Consider the following 23270-nt stretch of genomic DNA (forward strand, 5'->3'; position numbering starts at 1 on the left):
TGATGTTACTAAAGCGCCACACGGAAAGGTGTGGCCATCACAGTTCTTCCTGGCTCTACAACTGCTCCCCTGCAGGGAAGGCTATGTCTCCACATGCTTGGTCTCCAAAGGCACTCTTCCCTCTCAAGATATCCTCTTCTGGAGGCATCTATTTCTCCCCAGTACAATTTATTAAAATGACAAATGCTTGTACTAGTACCATGTATTGAAGGCCTACTAAGAGCACATTCTCTCATATAATACTTAGAGCAAACTCTCTAAGTGTCTTTTCTCTCTACATTCTATACAGAACACAGAGATTGAGAGCTGGGAAGTAACTTGACGGAGGTCACAATGCCAGCAAGGATGAGAGACATAAGCTTAGTCCATGCTTCTCACACTATAGCCCATTTAGCCAGAAATTTGTGGTGCTGTATTAGGGTTTTAACTAGAAGGCAATTTGACACATCATTTTATATTAAAATAAGTATGCATGGCTTTTTATATAACACACTGTCAATTTTATAAGGATTTTAGGAAGGCATGGGACATCAAAGACATTTCTAGGTGCATTAGGCCACTCTGGGCCATGTCCCAGATCCTCCTCCAGTTTTATTCTCCTGTGTTATTAGATGTTGTTGGGTTGAAAAGTGGGGGGTATACTTCTTCCATGCAACTACTTTTATAGCAGGCAGAATTTCAGCTTTTATAAATAAATTTTCTGAGAACAAATGGAAGAAAGCATGCTTCACAAAACCACAAGAGCTTCAACATATAATAAATAAAATTTAGAATCCATTGTGTTTGGGTTGACATGAACTTCAAGTTCCCATTTCACTCCTGTCTCACTGGGCGCTAGACAAAACTACCAGGATAGCCAGCCTGATGTGGACTTGAGTTGCCACTGTGCTTAGATCTGGACAGTCTATGGTTCTCCCCACAACCTTATCCCTTGCCCCCTTTCAGGGACACTTGCCACAACTGGTCCTGGCTCTGCTCCTCTTCAGCTCCACAGCCATCCTGACCTAAAGGAACACCGCCCGATCTGGCTCCAAATATCCCGCCAGCAACCCATTTTACACTAACTCTGAAGATGACTTCGCCCTCTGAGAGCCGGGGACGCATGCTTATAGATTCCTCCCCTACGGTGCTTCCTTGTTCAGGCACTACCGGAACAGGACCCTTTTCCACCTTCTTCATTCCTTTGAACCACAACAACTCTCCCGACTGCTATTTTAAGATGGTCTCACCTCCCAGCCTACATGAGTACAAGAAGCTGCTCTCCTGAGCATTCCAATGACCTCAGTATCTGCAGATATCATCCAAGCAGAATCTCTATCTCATGATACTCCCAACCAGGTTGAGGCCATCACTACCTGACAGGAATGTTTTCCCAAGGTGGGAAAATTTGGCAATGACAGCTGAGAAATCCTGGAGTCCTACCCTAGGTTTCTGTAATCCAAAACCAAGTGAAAGTCTATTATATACAGTAGACATAGGGTTTTAAAAATGGAGGCAAGACCTTGGAACACATATCTGAGCTACATGTCTCCAGAGGCACAATCTCCTTTACCTCTTTTTCTTTTCTTTTTTTTTTTTTTAAAGATTTTATTTATTTATTTGACAGACAGAGACACAGTGAGAGAGGGAACACAAGCCGGGGGGAGTGGAAGAGGGAGAAGCAGACTCCCCGCTGAGCAGGGATCCCGATGCGGGGCTCGATCCCAGGACCCCGGGATCATGACCTGAGCCGAAGGCAGACGCTTAACGACTGAGCCACCCAGGCGCCCCTCCTTTACCTCTTTTTCTTTTCTATCCACTGTGCTCCCATCACAATGTCCAGTCACTGAAACAGATCCTAAGGCAGTTTACAGGAAGTGTAAATGAACAGTAAGCCGAAACTTCCCTCTCCAAATGAGAACTCACTGACTCAAGTGAATCTCCCCTCTAGTGGATGGGAGAGTTCCTGCTGCAGGCAGGGGGCCGCTGCTGTTTCCATCACCACCTTATAAACTGGGAGAGCTCGCAGCAAAATTCATGCAGTCACATGGCCTAATGCCATTCCCCCGCTGTCCTTTTACCTTTGAAAACAGCTTCGTTCCCCCTTAGTGAAACAGTAAAAACAGTCTTTCAATTGCAAAGAATATATTTTAGAAACGTATGGTGGAAAGTATCCAAATATAGAGGTTTCCTATCCTGCTTTTTCCTATTTTTGCTTTGCAGCAAATTCTATAATGAAAAACTGGAAAGAAATAACTCTTCATTGTCCCCATCCCTTTCCAAATGAATTTGCAAATCTTCTGGTTTGCCCTTCCATCAAAAAATTACGAGTTTCGAAAGCCTGCAAGATATGACCCAAATTCACCCCATTCTGCCTCCAATCACAAAAGCATAATACTCTTTCATTTTTTAACAGAATATGACTTTGGTGTAGAAGTTCTTTATTTTGATACAAATCTCATTCTGCAAGAAAACATGAATAGTCAATATTTCCTCATGTATCATGCTGTTCATCTACAATAACCAATTTATTCAAAGAGATTTATTACCTTGCCCCAGCCCACTGCTTAGCACTGACAAAGCTGATAAGAAATCCACTATATTTATGAAACTACAACTTTTTTGGTTAGGTAAAAAGGAGGTACACATAAAGATGGGCAATGAGTATGCTCTTACATAACTGGAGACGGAATCACAGGGTGTTGAAACCGACAGAGCTATCTCAAAGAGCCAAGTGCTGGCAAACTGGCTGAGGGTCCCCCGGGCTCCCACTTAGAAGCACTTCTATTAAGCAGAAACCGTATGTACGAAAATGCCAACTCCTCCATATCTTGACAAGTATGTGTCAGAGTTAAGTTTCCATTAAATGCAAATTTGATCTTTTGTAAAATCATGCTTAAAGCTAATATCACAGAGCATCAATTAGACTTCTGTATGCTTTTAGAAGGCTGAATAATTGCATTCATTTAGAAGCCACTGTGTTATGTGTATAAAGCCAAAATTTCATCAAGTTTAACTAATTACAACATAAGTCAAGTTCCATTCTCAAATGTAAATAAAGCCATCCTACTATTTGTTTACTTACTTGGTTTTTTTTTCCTCTGAAGTATTCTGGTCCTTGAAATCAATAGTAACTGATTTATTCTGCAGTAATATTTTATTTACCGGGCATGAGATTTTGGAAAAGGGAGGCTTGTAGCTCCTTTAAACTCTATTTTTAAACTTTAAAAATGTTAATCATCATAACATAATCTTATAAATATATTTAAATTACCCAAAGAACATACATTTATTCAGTTAGATCTTAATCCTTTCCTTTACTCTGCAAGGTATGGAAAACAAGTGCTTTTACTGAACAGAGGGAAAAAACTAAAGCTCAGAGAAGCCAAATGACTTTTTTCAAAGTCACTTAGTGAAAGAACACAATATCGAAATCTTCAGACTCAACAAAAGTGCTCTTTTTGTCAATAAAGTCTTTTGAAAATATATTTAGTTCTCTGCTTTATAAAATAGAAGTTTCTCAAAATATTTCAAAATTTTCTTGATGAATCAAAATTTTTTATGAATAACTGACAAATTGAACCATGCAGTAATATATTGCTATTTTCTGCTCTTTGGAGTATGAAAGATTGCTTTCCCCAACACTGTATAATTCCAGAATGCTGTGCTGTTCTAATTGGTGAGATTTAGTCTTAAATTGGCACTAAGAATCCCTAGAGGGTTACTGAGTCGTACAGAACTTAACTTGCCCTTATATTAAATGTCCTCAGAATGCTGTAGTGCTCTAATGGATGTTTCTCTCCCTCTCGCCGCTGTTATCTGCAGATACTCCCACAATTGTTCAGGTGTCAGCAAGTTGTCCCACCACCATTTTTAATCCCCAAAGGTACTTCCAATATCACCTTTTTTGCTGTTCCTATTTTTCCCTGTCTCTGTCTTCTTTAGTCTTGCTAAGATTTAAGTTATCACATTCAGTGAGACTATTGCCACATTTTTATGTTTGTATCTGTCATTCTTTTCAGCAATTTTTTCACTGTTCTTTATCTATCTATCTATCTATCTATCATCTATCTATCTATCATCTATCTATTTGAATTTGTGGTTGCTTAAAACTGACTACAAATAAGTGAGAACATGGCTGTTCTAAATAAGACAAATTATTCAGAATATATAGTACTTAAATTGTCATTGAATTGCTAAAATGAGAGAAAATGATAACTCCCAGTGTAGTAGGTGAAGTAATTCAAAGAATATTTTGGATCCCTTTGGTCCCTGATACAGAGAATGAGGGATATCTCTAGTGGAAAAAAATGGGATCATGGAATGTTATGGAGTAGAGAGCCTAGGGACCATCTGAATTAGGCCCTGAAGTTCTCAACCTTTTTTTCTGAATCCACGTATAAGTTGATTCTCACAAGCATGAACTACTTTCTAAGTTTATTCCTGATACACAAACCACAAATCTATCCTCTTTCCTCCCACTCCAAATTACATATAGGAATAAAAATTAGTGTGAATGATATTATTCTAGGGATAGCCACCCTAAAATAAAATGTAAATCCTTCTTGGCAAATTTGGCACTTCATCTATCAGTAGAAACAAATTAATCACAAAACATAACCTACAGGACTGCTATAGCAAAGTGTCAGAATGAGAGTCCAAATTTCTATGCAGAAACTGAGTTCCAGAGAGGTAGAGTGACTTACCTAAGATCACATCGTAGGTGGTGGTAGTGCCAAGGTTGGAGACCACATCTTTAAGTCTACTGATATTCAGAGCATATCCTGCAGCCTCACAATTAAAATGTAAGGCCAATAGGTCAATTATACTTTGATAATAAAAATTTAAAAAAAAAGGAAAAAAATAAAATGTAATGACATTTTAAATATAAAATAAAATGATATTAAAACACCAGAGAAAGGCAACACAATGATTTTCAAGCTGCATTATAATATTAGGGCAGAATATTATTTTTTAATAAGGTAAGCCATTATAATTAGTAAAAAAGTATTAGCAGTGATAAGTTAACAACCAATGAGAAATTTCTGGCATGTAAAAATTACCCAAAGGACAAAAAAAAAAAAAAGTCCACAAAGACTTTTAAAGTGGAACTAGTTAGCCCATTGGTTATCACAAATATCCTATTTTTATGCCATATTAGTAAAACAAAAAGTTCCAAAGCAATAGCACCATATAATCAATAAACATGTCTGTGATACAAGATGCAATTTTGATTCTGAACAAAGTAGTTTCTAGTAAGCTTGTATCTACATGTCCAAAGTAGCAGGTGGAAAAGTAAAACTGTCACACAATTATTTAGTGTATCTGACTTAATTCATTTTTAACTGAATTGGCTGATGGAGTTGGAATCCGGTGGAGTCCTTGCCCTTTCAGCACTAATAGTTGAAAGGAGACAACATCTTTGTTGGTACTAACAGTAACCTGTGAACTAAAGAAGGTACCTCAATCACATAGTTTAAAAAGTTAGTATGCATTTTATCACAAAGCTATGTAAAATTAATCTAAAGGGAAAATGTGCAAAGGAAGTATGGATCTATCCTAGTTCAGGATGCTGTAACAAAATACTATACACTGAGTGCCTTAAACAACAGGTATTTATCTCTCATACTTCTGGAGGCTGCACAGTCAGGTTCTGGTGAGCATCGTCTTGCTGGCTTACAGCCTGGTACTTTCTTGCTGGTGCTTTTCTAGCCTCACATGGCAGAAAGAAAGAACGCTCTCTGGGTCTCTTCTTATAAGGGCACCAATCCCAGCATGACTTCCCACCCTCATGACTTCCTCTAAACCTAAGTACCTCCCAAAGGCCCCATCTCCTAATACCATCAAGTTGAGAGTTAGAGCTTCAATATAAAAACTTTGGGGGGACACAAACATTCAGTCCCTAACAAGATCAGAGTGTTAGGTTTTGTGATTTAATGGCAGAAGTAGATTTTTTTTCACTGTCTAATAATTAGCATACATATAGAATCTTTTTAAAAAATTTATACATTCAAAAAACACTACTTGTGGTTTAATAGCCTATGTCTTGCTGACATAGTGATTTTATAATATTTTTATTTTTATTTATTTTTTATTTTTTATTTTATTTTATTTTTTTTTTAAAGATTTTATTTATTTGACAGAGAGAGACACAGCGAGAGAGGGAACACAAGCAGGGGGAGTGGGAGAGGGAGAAGCAGGCTTCCCGCAGAGCGGGGAGCCCGATGCGGGGCTCGATCCCAGGACCCTGGGATCATGACCTGAGCCGAAGGCAGACGCTTAACGACTGAGCCACCCAGGCGCCCCTGACATAGTGATTTTAATTCCATTAGGCTAACTGTGGACAATCTGCTTGTCAGATACATGAAATATCCCATCTATTTCACATACAGTTCACTTATCTGCAGTGATAAAACTGCATTCCACATATTCTTTGGGAGTGAAAAAAATTAACATCCTACTCTTTGCTTGATCCCGAACCACCTCTTCTATGCTCTGTCATTGCCTATTACCCTTTATGGGTGATAATGTAAATTATATAGAATAAGATGCACTTGACTTGAAACCATTGTGGCATCAAAGCAGTGCTTAGTGCTGCCCATCTATCTGCTTTTTTGACATAGGATAGGAAAATCCTCTACCTAAGTTTAGCACCCTTTTAAAGTACAGCAAACCAACAGACCACTGGAAAACAATCAGGACAGATCAATGAAATTGGCCATTGTCAATCAGAAGCTTATGATTTGTCTTGAACAAAGATCCTGGAAAACAAAAATAGAAACGAAAGAGTCACAGACTAATGGTTGCTTGAATTATACTCTCACATTGCAAGAAGAGAACAGTCCTTAGACATGTGATAAAAATTTTCTCCAAAAGTGAAAGCCAAATCTTGTAAAGATAGTTGAATAGTTAAATAATTTTTGGGAAAAGTTTTCAATTAGCAATAACCGCGCCTCGGATAAACCTCATTGGCTACGATACTGCCACTGCGCAAAGCTAGTTAAATAATTTTTGTAAAACCTGGGTAACAGATTTATTTTTGAGCAATCTTTTTCTCCCAACGCACATTAGGGAATTCAGAATGTGCTTAGTATAAATAGATTTAAATGTGGAATGATTTCAAGTCGCAAATATGCATCTAAAATATTTAATGCTTCGAAGACTATATATGTCAAGTGCTTTGAACTTACAGACAACCATCAACAAACAATCATTAGCCATCCATGGCGGGGGCGGGAGAGGACGAAAAAACATCTAGGCTGTTCAACTTCTTAAAGACACAAATCTATTTTAGAAAGAGTTGAGGCTAATTGAGGACATTAAATAAGTGGTAAGAAAAATATGAGTCTCAGTTAAACCATTTTGTTCCACAGTTTAATAGAATGGATTTTATTCTTTAACTATCAGCTTAATACTCATAAACTTGTGTTAATTTAATTATGAAAAGAAAATTTAAAAAAAATCTCTACATAGAAACTTGAGAAATTCAGTTATGGTTACATAAAATAATTTGAAGAATATTGACCAAATGGATATGTTAGAAAATAAATCAGTCTCTATCTAAATACCCTTGATTTCTAAATTCCAACCTTAATACAAGAACTCAATACATTAAGGAAATTTGAGGAGTAACAAATCAAAACTATTTTAAAGTACTTCAAAGGTATTAATTTTGTAATTAATTTCAAATACACACAACAAACCTGTCAATTAACCCCATACAGATTCTACTTTTAATCATCAGATTCATTTCCTATATAGTACACTTAAGTTCGTAAGTTGTTTATGAATGTGCATTTCTAAAGCATTTAAGAAACTAATTCCAGAGTAGTTCAAACATCACTCAAGTCCCAGTTTATTAACCTGCATCTTTAATAGGAAGATTTTTCTAAGCAAAACAGGATACACCTAGCCCCTGTCCAATTAATTGTCTTAATCTAAAATTAATTTAGATTTTAGGACTCGGTATTGATTTTTTTTTTTTTTTAGAGTGTAAACTCCAAGAGGGCATCTTTGTCTGTTTTGCTCAGAACTTTATCTCCAGCACCTAGAATAATGTTGAGCATAGGCTGGGTACTAAAGTCTTTGTTGAATGTTGAATGAATACATTGTATTCCTAGTCCTGCTCCCGGAGAGTATCTCATTCCTTTCTCTGGTAGAGCAAGGTTTGCAAGAGAGAGGCTCTACAATTTGACTTTTTCATGTAGTCCCGGCTTGTCTCAGTCCCAGAGTTAATATTTTCTCCAATAAGTGTGTGCTGTTATTTTTAGAAATATGATTTTATTATATGATGTCACTTTTAATCATATTGAATTGCAGTATCTTTTAGAATGTATAAAGTCACTTGGGTATACTTAAGGAATAAAAGCTCCTTGCTAAGCTTCCTCTTCAAGGAAGTTAACTGGCTAAGTGCAAATGTTCCAATTTATTCACTGTAACCAAGAGACTGATGTGAGCTGGAAATTTTTAAATGTTCGAAGGATTAGCATTTCAAAAAGACATATTACTAAATCCTTTTCTTAAAACTCCTCATACTCAATTTACTCTGAGAACATTTCTCAAACATTAGTAGAAATGTTTCAATAATGTTTCAAAAGATAAAATAAGGAAAATCACAAAGATTAGAAAAAGTCCCCCCCCCCTTTTTTTTTAGCATACCCATTGACAGAAGTTAGTAAGTAGAACACTGCATGGAGTTCATCTCTTTCAAGGCAATATATTTCAGAACTCATAAGAGAGATCAGATTGAACATTTTGCTATCTATTACCCAGAAATAATCCATCATTTTTTATTTCTCAGAAACTATGTTTAGAGATACTGTATACATCCTTCAACTTGACTTGTAGTCTTGGATCTATTAGATGAAGCAAAGACCCAAAATATGTTTCAGAGATGTCTTTACATTTACTGCTTCCTTTTAATCTTTTTAAAGTTCTCCTTTTACTTATGTTTAAAAAAATACACACTCACTAAGAAAATGCAAACATTAGCAAAACGTGTGCCTTAAAAACTGAAAATAACCAAACCCCAAAACTAATGACTATTAACAGGTAATGAACATACTTCCTTTTTTTCACTCTGTGTACTAAAATGTGTGCTGTGTATCAGATAGCTATGCTTGTATGATTTTACAAAAATGTAATCATACAAAATACAGTGTATTATATTGTATCCTTTTTTGTCTAACAACATATCTTGTAAACCTTCCCATGTTAGCAAAAGTAGATAAATCCATTTTGTAAAACAGCATCACTTTATGACTCTACTATAAAATGTTTATCTAATACCAGACTTGTGGACATGAAACTTTTTCCTTTTTTTCCCTTTTACAAGTAAATCTTATTGAACTCAGATCTTTCTTGTGCATTTCTGTAAGACGAGTTTTCTAGAAATGGAATTTCTGGATCAAAGTATATATATTTAAAAAATTTTAATAGTCAAATTTCTCTAGAAAAAGATTATATCAATTTACCTTTTCACCAATATGAATCAGAACAACTTCATTACACTTTTGCCAACACTGAGTACTAATGTTTTTAATACCTGAAAATAACTTAGATAATAAATATTTTAATTTACATTTTAATTATTGCTAAAGTTACTGGGTAGTTTATGTAGTTTATTTCTTTGTGGATTATTCAAGAATTTGTTGTATATTAGGAATATTTGCCTTTAGCCAATCTTACTGTAGCAATTTTTTTCCCATGTTTTTGCTTATTTTTTAGTTTGATCATGATATTTATACATTTTTGCCATAGAGATGGTTTGTGCCATGCTTAGTAGGATCTTCCCTAAATATAGACATATACAACATAAGTATATTCAAAGGTGAGAGTAGCCTCGAAATATTTAGCACTATCCCAACTTGAGTTTAGATTTATGCACTAAAAGGGTAGAAATAGATACTCAGATATGCTGTATATCCCACGCTACTAGTATGCTTGTACTGGTTTGTACAAACTGAGTATCAATCCTGCTTCTATGTTTTCCTTTATTTCTTTTATAGTTCAAATTTTTACATTTAAGGCTTTCATTCACATGGAATTAATTTAGTATAAAAAATGAGTAGGAAATATAACCCAATCCCCCCAAAGGCTAAATAATTATTCTATTATCACCTATTGAATAAATCATTTTACTCCAGTGATGTGAAATGCAATCTTTATTTTGTATACATTGTACAGATATTTCAGGGGAAGGGCATTCCATGAAAACAAAGTAGCTAGTGCAAAGGCTCTAGCAGAGCAGGCCTAGAGTGTTCAGAAAAGAGCAAGGAAGCCAGTGTGGTTGGAGAGGAGTGAGCCAGAGTCAAAGGACCAGGAGATGGAGGGTTACATGGGAAGTGAGAGGACTCACATCATGTAGGGCCTCCTAACCCACTCCATCTGAAGGATTTTTACTGCTTTCCTTTGCTTAGACTAGCTAGTTGGTTTGATTGTTGGTGGCTAGGGATGGGAATAGAATTTTTTTAATCTCATAATTTATCTCATTACTTGTTCAGTTAAATTGTCTTTCCTTTTTAGATCAGTTTTGATTGTTTATTTTCTTCAATAACATCTATTTCATCTAGGATTTTCCCCGAATTCATTAACATGGAAAGGTGCAAAGAAATTGTTTAACATTTAAAGCATATATTTTCCCTCAATTCATAAGTAAGGTTTTTTCTTTCTATCCCTATTTATGCTTCCCTTTCCTTTTTTTTCTTCATTAAGCTATCTTGTAGCTTAGTTTTTTTCATGAACTAGCTCTCGGATTTATCTGTGTTGCTATTTTCCATTTTATTAATTCTTTAATTTACGCTTTTATTGTTTTCTGTATTCTCTGAGTTATTTTTTTCTTAATTTCTTGAGTTTGATATTCAAGTAATTCATTTTTATTCTTTTATGTTCAATAAGTTAAATGCTTAATGCTTGGAATTTTCGTCTGGATAAATTCTAACCATATCCTATAGCTTTTGATTTATAATGTGGTATCCTTATGTCCTAGAAGTTCTACAGTTTGTTTTGATCTTTTCTTTGACCTATGAATTAAATTATATAGGAGAGAGGTTTGGGTGTGTGTGTGTTTACCGGTATCAATATTTTCAGTTCCTATTTTTGCTATAACTTCCTATTTTATTGTTTTATAAAAATATTGTTTCTACTGCTTTTATGCCCTAAGACCTTTAAGTTTTACATTTGTAGTCAATATGAGATTCTTTCAAAAAATTAATAGGTGTATTTAGACTTAATAGTGAGCCTGAATTCAGCATTTGAAATCTATTCAAAATATTTTTCACTCTTTCTCTGAACTGATAAGAATCATAGAATAAATTGAAATCACTACTTATTCAAAGAATAACCTGAAATTACTACTTGGCATTAATACATTGATGATGCAATCAAATCCAATCAATCCAACCAATCCAATAATGTGTTAGGCTCTCTACTAATATGTGGGATAGAATCATAAATGAGCCACAACCCTTTCTCTCTCACTGGAAATGGTTTAGCCATTAAGAAAATTGCGGGTAATTACAAAAAAAAAAAAAGACAGAAGGTCACACACAAAGTCTGGTGAGAGAACACAGTAGGGAGAAAGTAATTCTGAGAGGAGAATCCATGAAGGCAATAATGAATCATTGCCTTTCTCTAACAGGGTCTCCAATATATATTACTCAACATAGCCTATGATAGAGATCAGAAAAGACAGACTATCATAATATATAAATTTGGTCTCAAAATACCATGAAGTCTGTGCTGTAGATGTCATGGTTTGGATCATAAACCTAAAGTCAGAAATATTTCATTACATATCTTCAAATGCAGATTTTCTGGCAAGACTTACCAAACTATTTCTCAGATTAGAACAACCCCCTACCCTGCTTCAACCCACACAATTGAAAAATATATGTCTTAAGGGAATTTATATTTGAAAGCATGAATCTCTGAGGCCATACTAAAAGCTAGTAAGAAAAAGACTGTCAGAAAGGGAAAATAAGGTTTTATAAAACATAACGGGACATTTCTCTTATTATTAAAAGATGCCAAAGAACCCTAGGGATTGTGGTGCTCAGGTGCAGAGCAATGAGCCTTGATTTGGCAACGGAAAATTCCATGCAGGGTCCAATAATATGTTATGCTTTGTTACTATAAAAATTTTTACATTTATATTGTGATTTTCATCCTTCATTATCCCAAAATGCTTTATTAACTGAAGCTACTATGAAGAAAATCTCACCACTAGCTTGGGAGAAGTTCCTAGTGATACATTTTTAAATTAAAATATCAAAAACAATTTTGTTTAGGGAATGGAGAACAAAATGATACCTAAATGGAAGTTTCAGAAATAACCTAAAGCTAGCAAATATTAGCACCATCACATTTATAGTTTAGATTTTTACATTTATTTGCACTGAGAGTAAGGGCAAAGGGCTGGCCTGAGGTGACAGGTTTTTTTTGTTTGTTTGTTTGTTTGTTTGTTTGTTTGTTGTTTTTTGGGAATTGTTTTTAAACATTTTATTTATTTATTTGACAGAGAGAGAGAGAGCACAAGCATGGGGAGTGGCAGGCAGAGGGAGAGGGAGAAGCAGGCTCCTCGCAGAGCAGGGAGCCCGAGGTAGGACTCGATTCCAGGACCCTGGGATCACGACCCAAGCCAAAGGCAGACGCTTAGCCAACTGAGCCACCCAGGCCCCTGGTGTGATAGCTTAACAAGAATTTGGTCATCCACCCTCTGCCAGGCAAAATCCTTGAATGACAATCTCTGGAACACTTGTGTTCACGGCACTTGTGACAAGAAATTCTGTAGTCTGTCCAATCCCCTGCCCCTGAGAAATATGATTTAATTCTCACCTGGCCCCTTCCCTTCTACCTAAGGCTTTCTCTGATGCTCTTAATAGAAGACATGTGGAGAGAGAACACAGGAGAAAGTGGAGGCCTTTCCCTAGACTAGCTAGTAAAGGGGAGATCTCCCACCCACTGCAAAAACACATTCCCTGGACAGAAATTGGCATTTCCTATTCTACTTTGGAGAAGCCAGACTCAGGGAGTCACACCAGTGCTCTTGGCTCAGGGTTCACTGAGGAGCACATGGGCTACTTCCAAGGGCACCTTCCCCAGGAGAGAACCAGCAGCCTCATCCATAGCAAATTGTCAGGGATAGCCAATAGTCAGTAGTGGCAGGGGAAAGTGGTCAGAAGGAACAAATCAAGTCTCTCCTCCCTGACAATGTCACCATGATCATGTCACCTCTGTAGCTTCTGTTTTGAAGCAGGATAATATATGAAATGATTTTTCAACAAAGCTAATGTACATTTTTATGCATCAGAAAAGCAGAAGATTAGATTTGATCTCTAAAAGCCCTCTACTGCCAAAAAATTCTAATTCTTTCAGACCTTGGGTGTGCTCTGCCCAATATATAATCTTTAATACCTACTTCCTCAGAACTTAAAACTATTTCCTATGTTGACTTTTTTTTTTTTCCTGATAGCATAGGAGTGTGGACTCTTGAGCTTATGATTTGGGTGACCTTCGGAAAATTACTGATTCATTCCTTGCCTACACATCCCCACATATAATATAGGGAAAATAATCATACTTACTATCATAGGTTAACAAGGGAAACACTTAGAATAGTACTTCACACTAAAATGTACTTTATTCAAACTGTTATAGTTAATGGTCAGGTTATACAAGGTATATTCAATTACAAAATTTTGAAAATACAAAACAATAAGCTGTATAAAAATTAGAAATCAAATTAACCACCAAAGCAACACTTTACACATTTACATATTTAAAGGCAAATGTTTCACATTTTATCATGCCCATTTCCCTTAATATTATAATGGGAGCGTGTTCTCCGGTCATGAATGATGTCAATAATGGTTTTAGTGGTTTTACTATAGTCTCTTGGTCAACAGGAATTAACATCCTCAGGGCTCTCTATATGTAGCTCTCAATTGCTTTCCCAAAGAGATATCTTAATTGTAACTGCAGCTGCTGGAGTTTGAGGGTCCTTGTTGAATTACACCTTAATCAGTGTTAACTATTACCTTTAAGTAATCTTTGATAATTTGATAGATAAAAATTGTATATTAATTAATGTGTTCCTTTGAATGTCTGTTGTATTTCTTCTGTGAATTGTCTGTTCACATCTTTTTTTTTTTTTTTTAAGATTTATTTATTTGAGAGAGAGAGTGAGAGTGTGTGAGCAGGGGGAAGGGCAGAGGGAGAGAGAGACAAGTAGACTCACCCACTGAGCGGGGAGCCTGCTGTGGGGCTCCATCCCAGGACCCTGAGATCATGGCCTGAGCTGAAAGCAAGAAAGCAAGAATTGGATGTTTAACCTACTGAGCCAGCCAGGAGACCCTGTTCACATCTTTTGACCATCATTTTTTAATACTATTTGTCTTTTATTATGATATTGTTTTATTATATAACCCTTTGTCATATTTTGACAATTTTTTCTTCACAGTTCCTATTTATGTCTTACTTTTGTTTCCAGTGATATTTTATTCATTCAACAATTATTTATTGAGCACCACCTATGTGCTGGGCACTACTCCAGGCTCTGGGGATATAAGACAGTGTACTCTGCAAAGTAAATAAGACAGAGAAGTCCTTGATTTCATAGAACTTGCAGTTTAGTTAGGGAAATAGATATTAAATAAGAAAATAAGCAATTAAATAATATAATAAATAACGTAATAAAATTGATCTTCAAGTGGTATTGATCATTTCCAATCTGCCAGAATACTACAATAAATGTGTCATTCATTGATTATAAAGTTTAGGGAGTATTTCCCAGAACACAAAAACTAGAGGGTTTTTTTTTTTTTTTTCCTGACAGGTTATAGGGTAATAAAAACTTTCCTTCTTCCTAAAAGATGATTCTCAACTCAAGCTGCACACTAGAAGCACCAGCTTTTTAAATATCCATGCCTATCCACCCCTCCTACCCCATGAGTTGGTTTTGGGTAAGGGTTGGGCATAGATATTTCTTTAAAGCTTGCCGGATGATTCTAATCAGCTTGAATACAAAAAGACTAAGACCTGGCTTTTATATTGAAACAAAAGATACTAATCTAGGTCACCTTGGGATATGATGAGAGATACAACTCTCTTCATTCCTGGGAAAAATCCAGATAACTGGAAGTCAGATCTCAAATCATCTGCTAATAATTAAAGGGAAGGACTTTGGGAATATAACTAATACCATAACTGAAGATGAAACTAAAGAAACACATGGTATGAAAGGAAAACTGAATAGTAGTAAAACATATACATCATGAAAGTCTGTATTAGTCAGGATAGGATTACGCTACAGCATTCATGATAATTTTTAGTGGTTAAAAACCACAGAAGTTTATTTCTTGCTCAGGGTAAATATCCTACAAGAGTTGGCAGGGAGCTCTGGTTCACAGGCACACTCAGAATTTCAGGCTCACACATGACCTTAAACACAAAGAAATAAAAGAAAATGAAAATCAAAGTACCATATCTTTCTAAGTTGCCGTGCCATAAGAATACTGTTTTTTGCCCTACATTCTCAAAAAGAATGGTAGCTGGTACTTACTCTGGTACCTGCATTGAAGTGCTCCATAGACATTTATTATTATTAATGGCCAGACTAAACCTCAAGGCAAAACGGGGCTTTTAATTCCCTATTCAAAGCTGAACTCAGCATGGTGAAGGAAGAAAATAAATGTGAGTTAATGAATTTGTAACACATGTTGCCCCTGTCCACCAGGGGTATGGTTTAAAAATGTGACCAACTAGATTAGCAACTCCTCCTCACATCTGGATGGGTGTAAGGGTGACTAGTGGATGGAGCTAAGAAGGTAGAGACACCAAGCTGTTTACTGGTACTACATGGTACTTTACAATTAGGAATAATGAAGTGAGTGGAATGTATTTTATTTTTTCTAAACTGCTATAGCATAGTGAAGTAGGTGAAAAAGAATCACAAGACCTGACAAAGTCAAGAAACAAAGGGCATCCCTCCTCCAAAAGAAAACATCAAGGAATACTGACACAATGTATTTTTTAATATCATTATCTGACACATGCTGACTCAAGTGAATGTTATTGTATGGGGCATTACTTCAGTTGATTGAACGCCATGTTCCTGAAAAATAAGTCAACAGTGTGATCCAAAGAAACCTCTTCCCCAGATCCCTATGTGACCATCCACCTCTTAGAAATACGAAAGGATAAAAAAAAAAAAAAGAAAAAGAAAAAGAAATACGAAAGGATAATAGGAAAAAGGCTAGATGGATCAGTTTAAATACTTCCCCATAGTCAGGGAAAGAAGTCAGAGTATGAGTATGGGTCTCTTTTAATCTTAAATACTACACTCCAGGAGTGAACTAGTAGTCCTTCCCCAGCTTCTGCTATGTTCTTGAAATATTCTGCTGTAAAAAAATTCACTACTGAGGAATTTAGGATGAGGTGGAAAAGGTTTTAGGGAATTGATGACATAAGGAGACCTGTGTAAGCCCTATAGATATTTTTACATTAACCAAAATAAAAGGAAAATATAGTAGAGTAAGTAGAATAGCAAGAATGCATTAAATATCCATACATGAATAACTAATACTTAGTTTCTATTTTCTGTTTCTTCTTTACTGGGGATACTTCGGGATCTTCTGTCCCCATTTTTTTAGTAAGTGACTTATAAATTGTTTTTGTTTTGTTACAGTTTATAAATATACTGAAGAGGAGTCTGGTATCTTATAAAATTTTTGATGTACTTCTGTTCTTGTGACCTAAATTGTTCAGTTCTGCTTCCAGAGATCCAAGAAAACCAAAATAATTTGTATACTTGTTATCTGAGATTAAGGGGGAAAAGGTGATGACAACAACAAAATTGGGGTAATCTTATCACTTTTTCAGTGTATTACAGAAAAGTAGACCTTATCAAGGCCTAACTCCCACATCTTTAATATGCCCTGAAGACCAAAGACAGAGTTATTTAGGATTAGCTTCATCCATGAACCTAACCAAAGCCAGGATAAATTAGAACACAGCAAAAGACTTGAACCTGGCTCTGTGAAAACCTCAGACATTTTTTAACAGCTTCCTACCTAACAGAGAAGGTTTAAAGTTATTTGTTATTTGCTTCATTTTCCTATTTTTCTCTTAATTCAGCATTGCAAAACCTTCTATCATACATTGCTGACCACCATTGTTTTATCTATTGTTATGCCCCCTTCCTGGAGTGTGGTGTTAGGTGCTTCCCACATTTGATGGACTAGTCAATCTCTGTTTTTATCCTCTGCCTTGACCAAAAAATAAATAAATGAACAAAAAGGAAAAAAGGCAAAAAAAAAAAAAAAAAAAAGTAAAAAAATGTTTACCCTGTCTGTTAAGAACTGGAATGTGCCACCCCCACCCCCAAATTCATATATGGAGTCTTACTCCCCAGTGTGATGGTATTTGAAGATGGGGTCTTTGGGAGGTAATTAGGTCATAAGGGTGGAGCCCCCACAATGGAATTAGTGCCCTTATAAGAAAAGACATAAGTTTCTTTCAGTCATCTTCTCCCTCTCCCTCTTCCCTTTTCCCCCCCTGCTCTATCTCTCTCCACTTGTCATGTGAGAGTACAGCAAGAAGACGGCCTTCTGGAAGCCAGCAAGGAAGTCTTTATCAGGAATCTGATACCTTGATCTTGGATTACCCAAACTCCAGAACTGTGAGAAATAAACATATGTTGTTTAAGCCCCCCAGTCTATGGAATTTTGTTACTACATCCAGAGTAGACTAAGACACTGTTCCAGATGATGATTTATTTTTCATAGTTGAAGGTACTGTGGACAATTCTATTATGTTTCTAAGAGTTACCATTTTTTCATCTTATTCAGAACCTGGGACACTCTACTGTGATACTGGGGAGAGGCAACCAGACTATCCTCCACCCCTGATCTCTCCCTACACTTCCCCCGGGGCTCCTTTTCTTCCCAAGTCTCACTCCCTCCCTCATTTTCCACCCCAAATTGCTTCAAGATCTATATCGACTAAAACTGAGATTATCTGTGTTATCAAGTACTTTTTGAACCAAATTTTCAAGGGAAAGAAACGTATATGAGGACAGACTAAATTAAGAAGTTGCAACTTGAAAATCTGTTATTGTGTTTTTTGCATTACACATATGGTACTGTACATTAATAAGGTAAAAGTTTAATTTAACAGAATTAGCCTCAAATGGAAGCATTTGTTCTTTCCCTAGCTTTAAGCAGACTTGAAAATTGTGACTGATTCCTTGTCAATGTTATCTCTAAGAGTGTGAGGATATAAAAATAACCTCACGTTTTGATTTTAGAAGAAAAAATATTATTTTGTGTATGAAGCCCTGTAGGCTGTGTGTTCAAGGCCTTCTTAGACACAATGTGGTGAACATAAGTATGTTAGAGATGTGATCTCCTTTGGGGCCGGACCTCATTACTGACCCTAGGGAGAGGTGGACTATTTTAGGATACCCTAATGTGGTTCTGATCTCTGTTGCTGCACTAACCTTGGTGCCTTAGTTCTTTCTCTTCAAAGGACAGTCTGGGTCTCAAAGGACTTCAGTGTTGTCCTCATGTTTTATGGGTTCTTTGGACTATAATATCCAAGGTGGACCTATAATGGAATTCCTAGGGGAGCTTTGAGATGGTCTGAAGCATGAGTTGGAGACTCGCAAAATTAATATACACGTATTGAAGACCTACTGTGTTTCCCCCACATTTTTCTTTCCTTCTCTATTTGCAGGTAAAGTGAATTTCAGTTTACCGATTCATAGCTGCATTTTTCTTCAAAGGCAAATATTTTCATGAAATCATTTTGGCATTCTTCCACTTCTAATAAAATAAGGCAGCATGATTTGGAACCTCTAACCCCTTTGCAAGAGTCTCAGAAGATACTAAACTTATAAATCACTGCTACTGCTAATCATTTTGAACTCTAAGGACTACCATGATGTTTCTTCTGTATTTTCCTTTATGTTTGTTTTCCCTGTGTTTAAGTGCTAATGACATTCATTGCTTTTGAGATTTATCATATTAACACCACTGTAACAGTTTATGGTGTTACATTTTACAAGATTCACTTAATATAATTTTAATTATCACTGAAAAATAGCTTTTAGTCATAAAAGTACTTTAAAAATTACAAGCTAAACCCACCCTAAATTAAAAGTCAGGGCTTGTGCTGTTAATAATAATTTTATAAAATGAGAACATCACATGGCACAGTGGCTCAAAATTGAAATATCCATATTTTAAATAACAAAAATATATTTTGAAATATAAAACTGCCAAGTAAAATGGTTTCTTCGTGATCATATTTTATAGCATTGTAGAAAATTACTGGTATGATAATTACAAATTAACAATGCATATTATTTAAAAAAAAACAAGGTTTAGCTTGAAATCTTGGTATTCTATCACTATATGGTGGCTACAAAATATTATAATATCATGGTGAAAACAGTGCAAGAAGCCACTGGACGCTAAGCACCATGAAGATTATTCTTGCATAAAAGATAAACCTAGTTTTGAATCATCTACAAATAGAAACTCAATAAAAGCTGTAAATAATGATTCTGAGAAACCAACATTGCCAAGGATCTCTAACGATTCTGCAAAATTTTTAAAATCTAGAGGGTCCATTTTAGAAGATACTATAAACAAAGTATCAAAACTCTTTATTCCTATCAAAGCCACTATATAAATTAGGACCTTTGTTATTTCACATAATTACTTCTGCCTTCCTAAACATGCTGGATGAGTTCAACCTCTCTAATATGGCTGAAATTAGTTTTCTTACCTCTTATTAGGATGTTTTCTCTATTTCTCAATAATTCCCTACTACCCATCTCAATTTGTATTAGGTCTTATAAGACTTTGCTCAAATTTGATAGCTATAAAAAATTTCAGGATTATACATAATTCCTGTCAAGGGTTAGACAAGTGTTGGGTCCTGAAAGTTTGGACAATGGCAGGGATTAAGGATATTAGTGACTTAAAGCATGAGATTGTGGGTCCAAGGGCAGATATGAAATTTGGAGATGAGTTAATCAGGGGAAAAAACACATAGGATCAAAACATGACTAGTCTAAGATTCTCTACCTTGTCTGAAATTCAAGGCATCCATTTAAGCCAGGGCATTTAGTGATAGCAAAAAAGAGCAGGGAGATAAATAACTAGCACTTGGAAATCTTGCAACAGGTATTAGAAAACCAGTTCTGAGAAGTTGGCTCAAAGACAGAAAATTCATTCTCTGGGAGGTCTCAGGCAGTAGGTAGGGACTCAACAACAGTAGCCCAATGGAGGCTCGATTACTAGGAACTTGAGACATAAGACAAGAATTCACTCACAGTTTCACAATACAGGAACTCAGATAATGGAGTGCTGAGGTCAGAGTGGAGGCAAAACTCCTAAGAACCAGATTGGCCAAAGGCTTTAAGCAGAAGACAGCCTGCACTGGGAGTCAGAAGTCTCAGCCATGAAAAGGAGAAAACCTGACTCCCCCATGAAAAATAAGGACATAAAAACAGAACTTCCCATGCCATTTCAGGATGTTCTTGCCATTTATGAATTCCATCCATGGATCCTTTGGTGGTACATAGATCACTTCACAAACAAGTTTCAAAATACGGGATTGAAACATAGATGACCATTGCCCTACTCAATGGAACTTCCTACCTGCCCCAGCTTCGACTTTTGAACTCCTGTAAGAAATATTATTTCCCTCATTTATCTGACACATAGGATATTCTACCAGTATGTAGTTTTAAAATATATATTCATATTTATTATCTTTCTTTCCCCTAAAGTCTGAGATGATATTTTTAATCTCCTTGCCCTTTATTTCCCAGGAGCATGACACACTCTGTACCTATAAAAGTTTGCAGTTGATGGTGAGTTTATAAGACAGGATAAGGAGAGCCAGCAAAGACATTGATTTTGGACACTGAAAATGTCTAACAATTTTGAGGGAAAGAGGTAAATTTATTTACCTTGAAAACTGGATATGCTCCAGTGAGCTTCCAAATATCAGATAAACAGCTGTTCAGATTAGCCAGATAAACTTCACATCCTTGCCAGGGGAATCTCACACTCCTCAATATTATGAGAAAAGGAGGGAGGGTGAGAGAGAGAGAGAGAGAGAGAGAGAAAGGGTGCAGTATGATTAACTTAAAATTATTTAAATGAGTAGAATTTTTATAATTATCTTTCAAATACTTAGAGAAAAAAATTGATTAAATACATTGAAAAGAGAAAGTGTTAAGAGGCTTTACAAGTATATGATTAAGATGAAATGAATGGAAAGAAGACAAAGAAAATGAGGCTCAAAATCAGGAAAGATTTTGGTAGCAGAGCCATTATCCTGAAGTATACAAAAGCGCATAGCAGGATTAAAGATACTGTGAATAGACAAAACTTCTCATCACCCTAGAGAACAGACTAGATTTCTGAATTGATCTTTTCCCATCCAACTAGTGAGATGCTTTGTGAACTAATTGGTACTATTGTGGTTCCAAAAGTCTTGCTCTCATTTTGCTTATAAGAGTGTTTGTGTTTATGAAAGAACTGATGTTTTTCTATCTCAAGATCATATCTTCTTTTGTGCTGGTGAAGGCTCATATTTACACATTCATTCAACAAGTACACACACACAGCAGATAAAGAGAAACTGGTGTTCCATGTAGCTTTGAGATATGAACTTAGAGATATCTTATTTGAAACTTCTTGAGTACTGTCCCAGAACAGCCTAACATGTAATCCTTAGATGGAGAAATTCAGGCACGGTGAAGCGAGGTTATTTGTCTTAGGTCATACACCTGGTTAGCAATGGCAGATCAACCAACATTTCAGACTTTTGGAGCCAAGGCTGTGAGTAAGACTCAGTGTTACCGGCAGTTTGCTAACCAATGCCTGCAAAAGATTTTCATTTAGAAGACAAGGGCAAGTCTCTATGTATAAATAATGGAAAAATGTATTGGCTGCCATAATTTTAAAAACTCCTTTCATTCGTATAGATATCCATTCCTGTTAGTAGTGACAACTTCAAAGAAGAATGATCATCAAGCATCCATCCATAAACATAATAAGCAGTATCATCTTCACTCAAATCTCTCACTTAGCAACAATAGCCCTAATAATTGAATTTGGTAGTTTTGCTTTACTCAGGGGAAGCCCCTGCAAATGCAATATGCTTCCTGGCTTAAAAAAATGTGCCCTCATTTTATTCCATTGGTCTCCTAAGCACACACTCATTTCTTCATTCACCCTGTCATTCAGTAAATATTTGTGTGCTCCTGCTATGTTCCAGACACCATTCTAGGTTACAGGAGTAAGTACAGTGACAAAGCAGAAAAGTCCTTTCTATCATTGAACTTAAATTCTGGTGGATACACACACAAAAATAGACTCCAAATGGTTGAAAGACCTCAATGTGAGACAGGAGTCCATCAAAATCCTAAAGGAGAACACAGGCAGCAACCTCTTCGACCTCAGCCGCAGCAACTTCTTCCTAGAAACATCGCCAAAGGCAAGGGAAGCAAGGGCAAAAATGAACTATTGGGACTTCATCAAGATAAAAAGCTTTTGCAAAGCAAAGGAAACAGTCAACAAAACCAAAAGACAACTGACAGAATGGGAGAAGATATTTGCAAATGACATATCAGATAAAGGGCTAGTATCCAAAATCTATAAAGAACTCATCAAACTCAACACCAAAAGAACAAAGAATCCAATCAAGAAATGGGCAGAAGACATGAACAGACATTTTTCCAAAGAAGACATCCAAACGGCCAACAGACACATGAAAAAGTGTTCAATATCGCTCGGCATCAGGGAAATCCAAATCAAGACCTCAATGAGATACCACCTCACACCAGTCAGAATGGCTAAAATTAACAAGTCAGGAAATGACAGATGTTGGCGGGGATGCGGAGAAAGGGGAACCCTCCTACACTGTTGGTGGGAATGCAAGCTGGTGCAGCCACTCTGGAAAACAGTGTGGAGGTTCCTCAAAAAGTTGAAAATAGAGCTACCATATGATCCAGCAATTGCACTACTGGGTATTTACCCCAAAGATACAAAAGTAGGGACCCGAAAGGGTACGTGCACCCCGATGTTTATAGCAGCAATCTCCACAATAGCCAAACTGTGGAAAGAGCCAAGATGTCCATCAACAGATGAATGGATAAAGAAGAAGTGGTATATATATACAATGGAATATTATGCAGCCATCAAAAGGAATGAGATCTTGCCATTTGCAACGACATGGATGGAACTGGAGGGTATTATGCTGAGCGAAATAAG

General features: G+C 36.2%; 1 protein-coding gene and 1 non-coding gene across 3 annotated transcripts in view; both read right to left on the minus strand.

Annotated features, from left to right (window-relative positions):
* GRIK2 (glutamate ionotropic receptor kainate type subunit 2) overlaps positions 1-23270 on the minus strand; it is a 1096112-nt gene that overhangs the window by 672061 nt on the left and 400781 nt on the right. The window lies entirely within an intron of this gene.
* On the minus strand, positions 6836-6977 carry LOC118526684 (U4 spliceosomal RNA). The gene has a single exon (XR_013441519.1). It is a non-coding gene; the product is annotated as a U4 spliceosomal RNA (small nuclear RNA).

Source organism: Halichoerus grypus, chromosome 9, assembly GCF_964656455.1.
Source record: "Halichoerus grypus chromosome 9, mHalGry1.hap1.1, whole genome shotgun sequence".
Classification (NCBI taxonomy): domain Eukaryota; kingdom Metazoa; phylum Chordata; class Mammalia; order Carnivora; family Phocidae; genus Halichoerus; species Halichoerus grypus.